The 9,555-nt window shown below is 36.2% G+C and overlaps 1 pseudogene; it reads right to left on the bottom strand.

Moving 5' to 3' along the window:
- Nucleotides 1-335: 335 nt before the first annotated feature.
- Nucleotides 336-1,280, bottom strand: LOC105713465 (dnaJ homolog subfamily A member 1-like; annotated as a pseudogene).
- Nucleotides 1,281-9,555: the final 8,275 nt, after the last annotated feature.

The following is a 9,555-nucleotide window of genomic DNA, read 5'->3' as shown; positions in this document are numbered from 1 at the left end:
CAAGATAGTGGCCCAACATTATAGTTCAGCAAAAAAGATCATTTAAGTCATGAACAGTAAAAACCTATCAGGTGGTAGGAACAGGACCCATTATTTTAGCCTTCTAGAATATTCATATGTTTTCATTTTATACTAGGTACAATTCTGAATACTCCTCCTCACTAGAGAAACAGAGGAATTTCTGATATTTATCAGCAACTTTCCTAACATTTCCATCATTAAGTGCTGTGAGTTAGTACAGGTAATCCCATTACTTACATTAAATAATTATGTTACATTAATCCTCATGTCAATTCTATCAGGTATTGATTTTATTTATTTATTTACTTAATTAGTTATTTAAAGGTAAAATAACTAAAGCCTTCATTTAGTACATACTTGATATCTCCATGCTTGACAATCTGACCTGGATGAGAGGTGATGACTATGGTTCGGTTGTCAAGAGTAGATATTGGCTTTTGGAAGCCACACAGTGCTTCAACCAGCTGTATGTCCATACACATGAAAAGGTCTTCTCCTCGTCGAGTAAAAATAGCATTGTCCTTCTGATCTAACACAACGATTATATCTCCTGGCTCCAGTCCTGGTTCTTGGTCTCCTTCACCATGGAATGTTGTCTTCTGGCCATCTTTCATGCCTTTGTCAATATGAACTTCTAGAATCTTCTTCTCTTGAACTATCTTCCTTCCATTGCAGCTTTTACATCTATCTTTAGGACTGATCCGCTCCCCATGGCCCCGGCACTCCATACACACAGACTGAATTTGCTGAACCATTCCAGGTCCTATCTGATGAATTCTTATTTGCATTCCAGTACCTCGGCAATTGGGACAGCACTCTATTGCTCCTTTCTTACCTCCTCTACCTTCGCATTTGTCACAAATCACATTCTTTTGCAGAGCCAGTTTTCTTGTTGCACCATTATATAAGTCTTCTAGGGTTACTGAGAGCTGATGTACAACATTTTTACCTCTCCTTTCTCTCTGCATCCTTCCTCCTCCTCCAAAAAATATATCAAAGATGTCCATGGGGGAACCAAAACCGCCACCTGCTCCACCCTCTTTAATTGCCTGTTCTCCTCCTTTGTCATATAATTCCCTTTTCTTTGCATCAGAGAGAACTTTGTAAGCTTGAGAAATCTGTTTAAACTTCTCTCCTTCATTTGGATTCTTATCAGGATGGTACTTCAAGGCCAGTTTCCTATAAGCCTTTTTCAATTCTTCCTAAGTAGCATTGGGTTTGACTCCCAAAACATCGTAGTAAGTGGTTTCTTTCACCATCTTCTACCGCCGGTGAGTGGGCTGAGGTCGGTGTGTGAGGGAGCGGGAAGAAGCGCGGAGCTGTGCACAGCTTGGGCAGCTACCGCTCCTCCGCCTCTCACCAAGCGTTCTGGAAAGTTCCTCCTTTTTTAAATAATTTTTTATAATGAGCCATATCAAACAAAAGGGGGCCTCTTAAAGTATTGAAGGCAGATTGATAACATGATTGATGTTATAAATCATGAAAGCTGAGGATAATTATAAACATAAAATCATTAAAAGCCATTGACTACTGTAAAATCTTTTTTTTTTTTTTTATTGCATTTTAGTTTTTGGGGTACATGTGAAGAACATGCAACCCTAGAAGAAAACCTAGGCAAAACCATTCAGGACATAGGCGTAGGCAAGGACTTCATGACCAAAATCGTGTTTTTAAAACAAATATTCTGGTAAGTCAGGATGATCTATTAACTTCTGATGTGCTGCATAACTACATTAGATATATTATTAGACAAGACTGTGAATAACAGTTATTTACAGGACAAGCCTCTTTTTGAAGGTGACACAAATAAAAACATACTTGAAGACAAGTTTTATTGTTATTCAGAGATAGAATGTCACGTGCATGTGAAGGATTGGCAAACACCATAATGAAAATCAGGGAATTTGATGACCTTAGTTGGTATAGAATAATGAGATCCACTTTACATTGCGAAGTTTGTAAAAATACACTTCTTTTACCCCGCAACCATTTATTAGATTTCTTACTAAATGCTAAGTACCTGGTTAGGTGCTCAGACAAAAATGTTGAAGACACTGTACCTTCTTTCAGTTTCTTAATGTCTGTTGGGGAGTTAGACAAGTAATAATGCACTTTTGGTAGTGTAGACCACATTCAGAAAATTTAAGATGGGCACAGAACCCTGTTTTGGATGATAATAATAATTATTATTATTATAAAAACTTCACAAAGAAGCTAATGTGTAAATTTATACTTTCATGCATTAGTTAAACAAATATCTGTTGAGATCCTAATATTCCCCAGGGATGAGTCTAAGAACTGGAGATAAAACAGTGAACAGTTGTTTTACACTGTTAATTTTTATTGCAAAATTTGTATAAAGAGGAACAAGGTAATTGAGAACTCTAAAAATTGAAATTAGCAAAATGGATAAAAAACATCAATAAAAAGTGTAACATACCAATAGTTTGGTTCTATGAGAAAACTGATTAATTGGAAAAAACCCCAGCAAGACTGATCAAAGGCTAAAAGGAGAGAAGGTAGAGATAATACAGAATGAATAAAAAGGAGAAATATTTATAAACAGAGTATTAGAAAAATAATACAAAAATATTAAGAAAATAGATAAATGCTAAAAATTGTGAAAACCTAGGTAAAATGGATACATTTCCACAAAAAATAGTGCAGTGAATCCTTGTTAATTTTGGCTGTATAGCTCTGAACCTCCTTCTCTACGTTTAATATAGCTCCCAACTGATTCCTCTAAAGACAAAAGTGCAGGGAGAGATATTCTACTGCTAAGGAAAGTCAAAAGGCAAGAAAGAATGAGCAGGAATGTGTGGCGGCATAAGTAGCACTACTGAGAATTGAATGAAAGTATAGCAGTAACAAATTATGAAGGGTATTATAAACTATTTTTATTTTTTTATTCTGGCATCAACAGAGTGTTTAAAAGGCTTTCAGGGAAATTGGATCCATCATGTTGAAAATGATAATATTGATAATTTCTAACTTTTTAAAGTCATTTTTGTGTACCAGAAATTTATTAAGTGTCTTTTATTTATTTACTTATTTTGAGAATGGGCTCTTGCTCTCTTGCTCGGGCTGTAGTGTAGTGGCGTGATCACAACTCACTGAAGCCAGGAACTCCAGGGCTCAAGTGATCCTCCTGCCACAGCTTCCCATGAAGCTGGGAGTACAGGCATGACCCACTGTGCTTGGCCTGGTACTAAGTGCTTTGTGTGAAATATTTCAGTTAACCTTCACAAGAACTCAATAAGAATAATACAACAATAATGTGAATTTTAAAGGTAAAGGAACACATACTCAAACTTGACAAGTTCATGCATTTAGATAATTTCAGAAAAATATACCTTATAGAAAGATAATTTGAGCTTCACTGTGGAGAATCGCTTAGATTGGGACCAGATTGATGACACGCAGACAAGTTATGAGATATAGGCAGAAGATGAAGATGACCTTGAATAAGGTAACCATAGTATATATAAAAATAAGAAAGCAGATATCAAAATACTTATAATTTAGATGTGATAAGACTAAAAGCTAAATTGGATAAATGTAAGGCAGGGGAAAAAAATCAAGGACAATTTCCAAGTATTGGCTTGCATACATTTGTATGTCTCTGATATTAAGAGTGCTACGGATGAACATATTTAAGGTAGTTATCAAAATTTTATTTATTATTTATTTATTATGACGATTATTTTTGTAGAGATAGGGTCTTGCTCTTGCCCAGGCTGCAGTGCAGTGGCATGATTATATCTCTCTGCTACCTTGAACTCCTTGGTTCAAGTGATCCTACCACCTCAGCCTCCTGAATAGCTGAGACTACAGGCATGTGCCACCATGCTTGGCTAATTCTTTAATTTTTTTAGAGGCGGTGTCTTGCTATGTTGCCCAGGCTGGTCTTGAGCTCTGGACCTCTGGCTATCCTCCCACTTTGGCCTCCAAAATTGTTGGAATTACAGGCATAAGCCACCATATTTAGCCTCAAATTTGAGGTACCACTGTGACATTTATTATATATATTCAGTAAGTGTTTGGATTAAGCCCAGTTTAAGATATGTTGCGTTTTAATTGAAATTCTTGTTAAGAAGGTAACAAATCTGGACTTCAAAGGAAAGGATCAGAGATATCTGTGAGTCATCACTATTTTAGTAAGTAATTGATCTGAGGCGAGTAACTGGTATTATTAAAGCAGAATGCATAACAAACAAGAGATCTTACATCAAACATCTGAAGATCTCAAACATTTACCTGTTATATGGAAGAAACAAATAAAATAAAATAAAATAAAATTGATGATGGAGCACAAAGAAGAAATTCCAAAATGGATGATGCCATGGAAACCAAGTAAGCATAATTTTGTAGAGAAGGGTATTATGAGTAAATGTTATAGAGACTTCTATGGTGAGAAATTTTTTAAAATTATCCATTGGATTTGACAAAAAGGTAATCTGTTTGAGGTCTTCTTTAGAGCAATTGCTACAGAATATGTCATAAGGGAACCTAAATTGTTATAGCTAAAAAGAGAATGAGTAATGTGAACTTGGACACACCATGTAGAGATAATTCTTTCAAGAGGATTAAACATAAAAAAGAGAATAAGACAATAGGGAAGTTAAAGTTTTTGTTTGGAGATGTAATATCTTAAAGAAAGGACTTGCAAATAAATGCTGTTTGAAATGAACCAGTAGAAAGGGATGGTTGAATACAGAAGATAATGGGGCAATTTGTCTGTGACTCTCAAAGCATCAGAAATCAATGGAGTCCTGAGAAAAATTTAAAGTTCTTGTCTTTGACAGAATAAAAGGCATTTCTTTTATTGTGAGGTAAGATAGTATGTGACACTGTGTGAAAATGTAGAGGCAGAGTGGCAGGTCACACGGGAGTGTTCATTTGAAAGCTTGCGGTCTCTGTGAGCTATAAGGGAGCCTGGATTATTGTATGGGAAAAGGTAGGAGAGGTTTAAAGAATGTTGAAAATATCTGAACTGGCTTCCTTGGCAATAATAATCTTTACTGGGAGAGTTCTGACATGCCAGAAAATGTCTGGAAAACAGGTGGGAAAAGTCTGCTATAAGACGACTTTTAATAGAGAAAACAACCTTCTGAGTCAAAAGTTATCCTAAGAGGGAAAAGAGATTAATCACGATATCCCAAATCAATAAAAATAATTCAATACATTCTAGGAGAAAAGAGCAATAATGCTGGCTAAAGCTTGGTTCATAATCTTGTTCTTTTTTGTTTACTTGCTCACTTTCTGTGGAACATATAGTTCAACTCTCCATGAAAAATTATATATACTTAAGTAAAAACTAACAAAACAGTTTCATTAAAAATATTTGAAAGCCATTCGGACACCAAAATCACAGAACTGATTCTCCCAAAGAACATATAACACATATAAAGAAAGAAAATTTCTTCATCCATTGCCTATAAGAAGCTTCTGCACCTCAAGACTCCTAATTCTCAGTTGTAACAGGTATCCTCAGATACACACTGAGTAGTGCGCAGCGGAGCTGGATTTAATATTAGGACAGGCTTGTAGGATCATGAGATATTTGGGGAACGAACACTGTAGGAGACGGCAAATCTTTTACTTAAGATGAGGTCAAACGTCATGACCCTGGAATTATCACTTTTCTGTAACATTGTATTCACAGGAAATTTTTTTTTGGAGAATAAAGATTTCTTATAAAATATAGATGAATTAATTGAGATTCAGGACCATGAATTTTCAATCACACTTGTCCACAGTTTCTGTTTTATTATGAGCAAGAAAGGTAACACAGATAGATGAATTCAGACATAGGTTTCATGTTTGGGTAAGTTTTCAGGAAAATGAGATACCTCTGTAAAGTAGTTGGCTTTATTTCTTAGATACTGCCCAAGATCAAATTGTAAATGGTAAGGAGGCACCAGTGTTACCAGTGGTGAGTCAGAACTGGCAGTCAGTCGCAGTGATTCACTGCAACTTTGATTCTTGCCTCTTCAGAAGAAAGACTTCAACCCAGGCAGAAGTAGATTTAAGGAAACGGTAAAGGTTTATTAGAAAAAAAAACAAACAAAAACAGCAAAGCACACTTGGAAGAGGGTCAAGCAGGAGACTTGAGAGGTCAAGTGCTCCATCCAGCCTTTAGCTTGGGATTTTTATATATTGTCTTGGTTCTGGGGTTTGCCTTTCTCTTCCTTTGATCCCTCTCTTGGTAGGGGCTGTCTGAATGTGCAGGGGCCGGCTAGTGCTCAGGACCTGCTGCAGGCCAGTGTGTTTACTGAAGTTATCTGCATGCTCACCTGAGGATTTCCAGAGGAAGATTACATACGGGTTACATTCTCCATTTTCCCTTTTAGTGCACTTTCTTGGGTGTTCTTGCCCAACTTTTAAGATTTTATCAGGGAGATTTTGCCCCCAAACCTCAGATGTTTCCTGTTGATCGGGCAGCTCTCCTTCTTTGAAGCGGGTTGTGACCACTTAGAAGGCCACCTGACAATGGCTTATCACTGACAATGGCCTTACATTCCTAGAGCCTTACTCTGCCTAGTTGATTTCTATCTACCTACCTACTGTAATATCAGGAGGTGGCTATAAATAAATGTGTAAATTTTTATTCCTGAGGGGAAAATAAATGTGGTATCAATTCTACAGATGGTGAATCAGTATTATTTGGGTAAATAAGGCAGAGTTTATGAGAGTTATGCATGAACATCTTTCACTTACCTCTAACATATCTTAAAATCCTGGAGGGGGATCCAAGATGGCTGAGTAGGAGCAGCTCTAGATTGCAGCTCACAGCGAGAGCATGGAGGGTGAGTGGTCGCTGCATTTCCAGTCAGATTTTTATTGCCCACAGACCAGGAGATTCCCAGATGGAGGAGCACTAAGCCTCTCCAGCACAGCTGTTTCAGCTAGCATGGCCGTTTGGGCCAGTGGGGCAGGTCTCCGTGTCTCCACACAAAAAACTCATTCAAGTCCCGGCGCCTTTTAGCTGGCAACTGGAGCATCTGGGAGGCAGAGTTGCTGAAAGAGCCCCTGAAAGAAGCACTAAATAGAGAAAGGAAGAATCAGTACCAGTCACTCCAAACAAGCAATGGGGAAAGGATTCCCTATTTAATAAATGGTGTTGGGAAAACTGGCTAGCCATGTGCAGAAAGCAGAAACTGGACCCCTTCCAGACACATTACACTAAAATTAACTCCAGATAGATTAAAGAATTAAACATAAGACCTAACACCATAAAAACCCTAGAAGAAAACCTAGGCAAAACCATTCAGGACATAGGCATAGGCAAGGACTTCATGGCTAAAACACCAAAAGCATTGGCAACAAAAGCCAAAATAGACAAATGGGACATAATTAAACTCCAGAGTTTCTGTACAGCAAAAGAAACAATCATTAGAGTGAACCGGCAATGAACAGAATGGGAAAACATTTTTGCAATCTACCCATCTGACAAAGGGCTAATATCCAGAATCTACAAAGAACTAAAACAGATTTACAAGAAAAAAACAAACAAGTCCATTCAAAAGTGGGCGAAGGATATGAACAGACACTTTTCAAAAGAAGACATATATGAGGCCAACAAACCTATGAAAAAATGCTCATCATCACTGGTCATTAGAGAAATGCAAATCAAAACTACATTGAGATACCATCTCACGCCGGTTAGAATGGCGATCATTAAAAAATCTGGAGACAACAGATGCTGGAGAAGATGTGGAGAAATAGGAACACTTTTACACTGTTGGTGGGTGTGTAAATTAGTTCAACCATTGCAGAAGACAGTGTGGCGATTCCTCAAGGATCTAGAAATAGAAATTTCATTTGACCCAGCAATCCCATTACTGGATATATACCAAGAGGATTATAAATTGTTCTATTATAAGGACTCATGCACACGAATGTTCACTGCAGCACTGTTTACAGTAGCAAAGACTTGGAACCAACCCAAATGCCCATTGATGATAGACTGGACAGGGCAAATGTGGCACATATACACCATGGAATACTATGCAGCCATAAAAAGCGATGAGTTCGTGTCCTTTGTAGGAACATGGATGAACCTGGAAAGCATCATTCTCGGCAAACTGACACAAGAACAGAAAAGCAAACACTGCGTGTTCTCACTCAAAGGCGGATGTTGAATAATGAGAACACATGGACACAGGGAGGGGAGCATCACACACTGGGGTCTGTGGGAGGGAACTAGGGGAGGGACAGTGGGGGGTGGGGAGTTGAGGAGGAATAACATGGGGAGAAATGCCAGATATAGATGATGGGGAGGAAGACAGAAAACCACATTGCCATGTATGTACCTATGCAACAATTATGAATGTTCTTCACATATACCCCAAAATCCAAAATGCAATAAAATATATATATTTTAAAAAGTATATCTTAAAATCTTTGAATGTTATTTTTTTGAATTAGGACTTTTGGTCAAAGAGAAAATAATCTTAAGTCTGAGAATTTATTTTATTCATCCCTTCATCACCTACCTACCTACATTAGTCAACATATGATTTAAATTAAATGCTCTAAATAAATAAATTATTAATTTATACTAAAAAACATATTTATGAATGATTCCATATTCTATTTTAGTTACTTTCAGGACACTATTGAACCTCTTAACTCTAGAATAGACTTTGAGGTAGATAAAAAGAGCAACGTGAATCACAAAATGCTAGCTAGTGTTAAATACATCAACATATGACAATATTGTTTACAAAGTTAAGAAACATAATAAATATATTGTTATAGTCTATACTGTTTTATAACCTGTTCTATGCATCTTCTCTGAGCTTTCGAACATTGAATAACACATTTAAAATACAAATTCTCTTATATCCAATTCATTCTTTGGTAGTTGCCACTGTGAAAATTTTAAAAGTCTTATTTTTAAAGACATTTTAATAATTATTACATGCGAATGATGTTTATATGTTAACATTTACAGACATAAAATGTAATTATTTGTTTTATGTCAGATAATAATATGAGGAGTTTTCTTGCAAATTTATTTGTTTGATTTGCTGCATTACCCAATACCTCATTGAATGCTTACTCTATTAGGGAATAAAGTAGAAAATAAAACATAAGACTAAACTACCAATTTTCATTTTGAAAAATGAGCTAAGTCATATGAAACTGCCTTCCTCAAATTTTTTATAAAATACAGAAGGATCATTTAGTTTAAACAATACTAAATTACATAAGATTCAAGTCATTTAAGAATAGTGCTAGAATCTTTAAAATTGTAGAAAAGCTATTATCTGTGAATCCAAGATATGTGGTGCAGTGCTTCTTTTCAACCTGTGTGAAGAGAAAAACATAAAAGATGCTGCGTGTATTAGAAATATTGTAAAAAGAATTAGTGAAATCAACTTCCCTTATCTTTATCCATATACTAATCTTTATGAAGCATGTACATACTTATTTATTGCATGTGCTAATTTCTAATAATACATTCAAATCTTCACATAAATACTTCTGTGTATTTTAAAAATACACATAGATTTCTGTATTACCTCT

The sequence above is a fragment of the Aotus nancymaae genome, unplaced genomic scaffold (assembly GCF_030222135.1).
Source record: "Aotus nancymaae isolate 86718 unplaced genomic scaffold, 86718_ANA_hifiasm-v0.15.2.pri h1tg000020l, whole genome shotgun sequence".
Taxonomy (NCBI): domain Eukaryota; kingdom Metazoa; phylum Chordata; class Mammalia; order Primates; family Aotidae; genus Aotus; species Aotus nancymaae.
The sequence above is the reverse complement of the archived record's forward strand: the minus strand, read 5'-3'. Positions and strand labels throughout refer to the sequence as shown.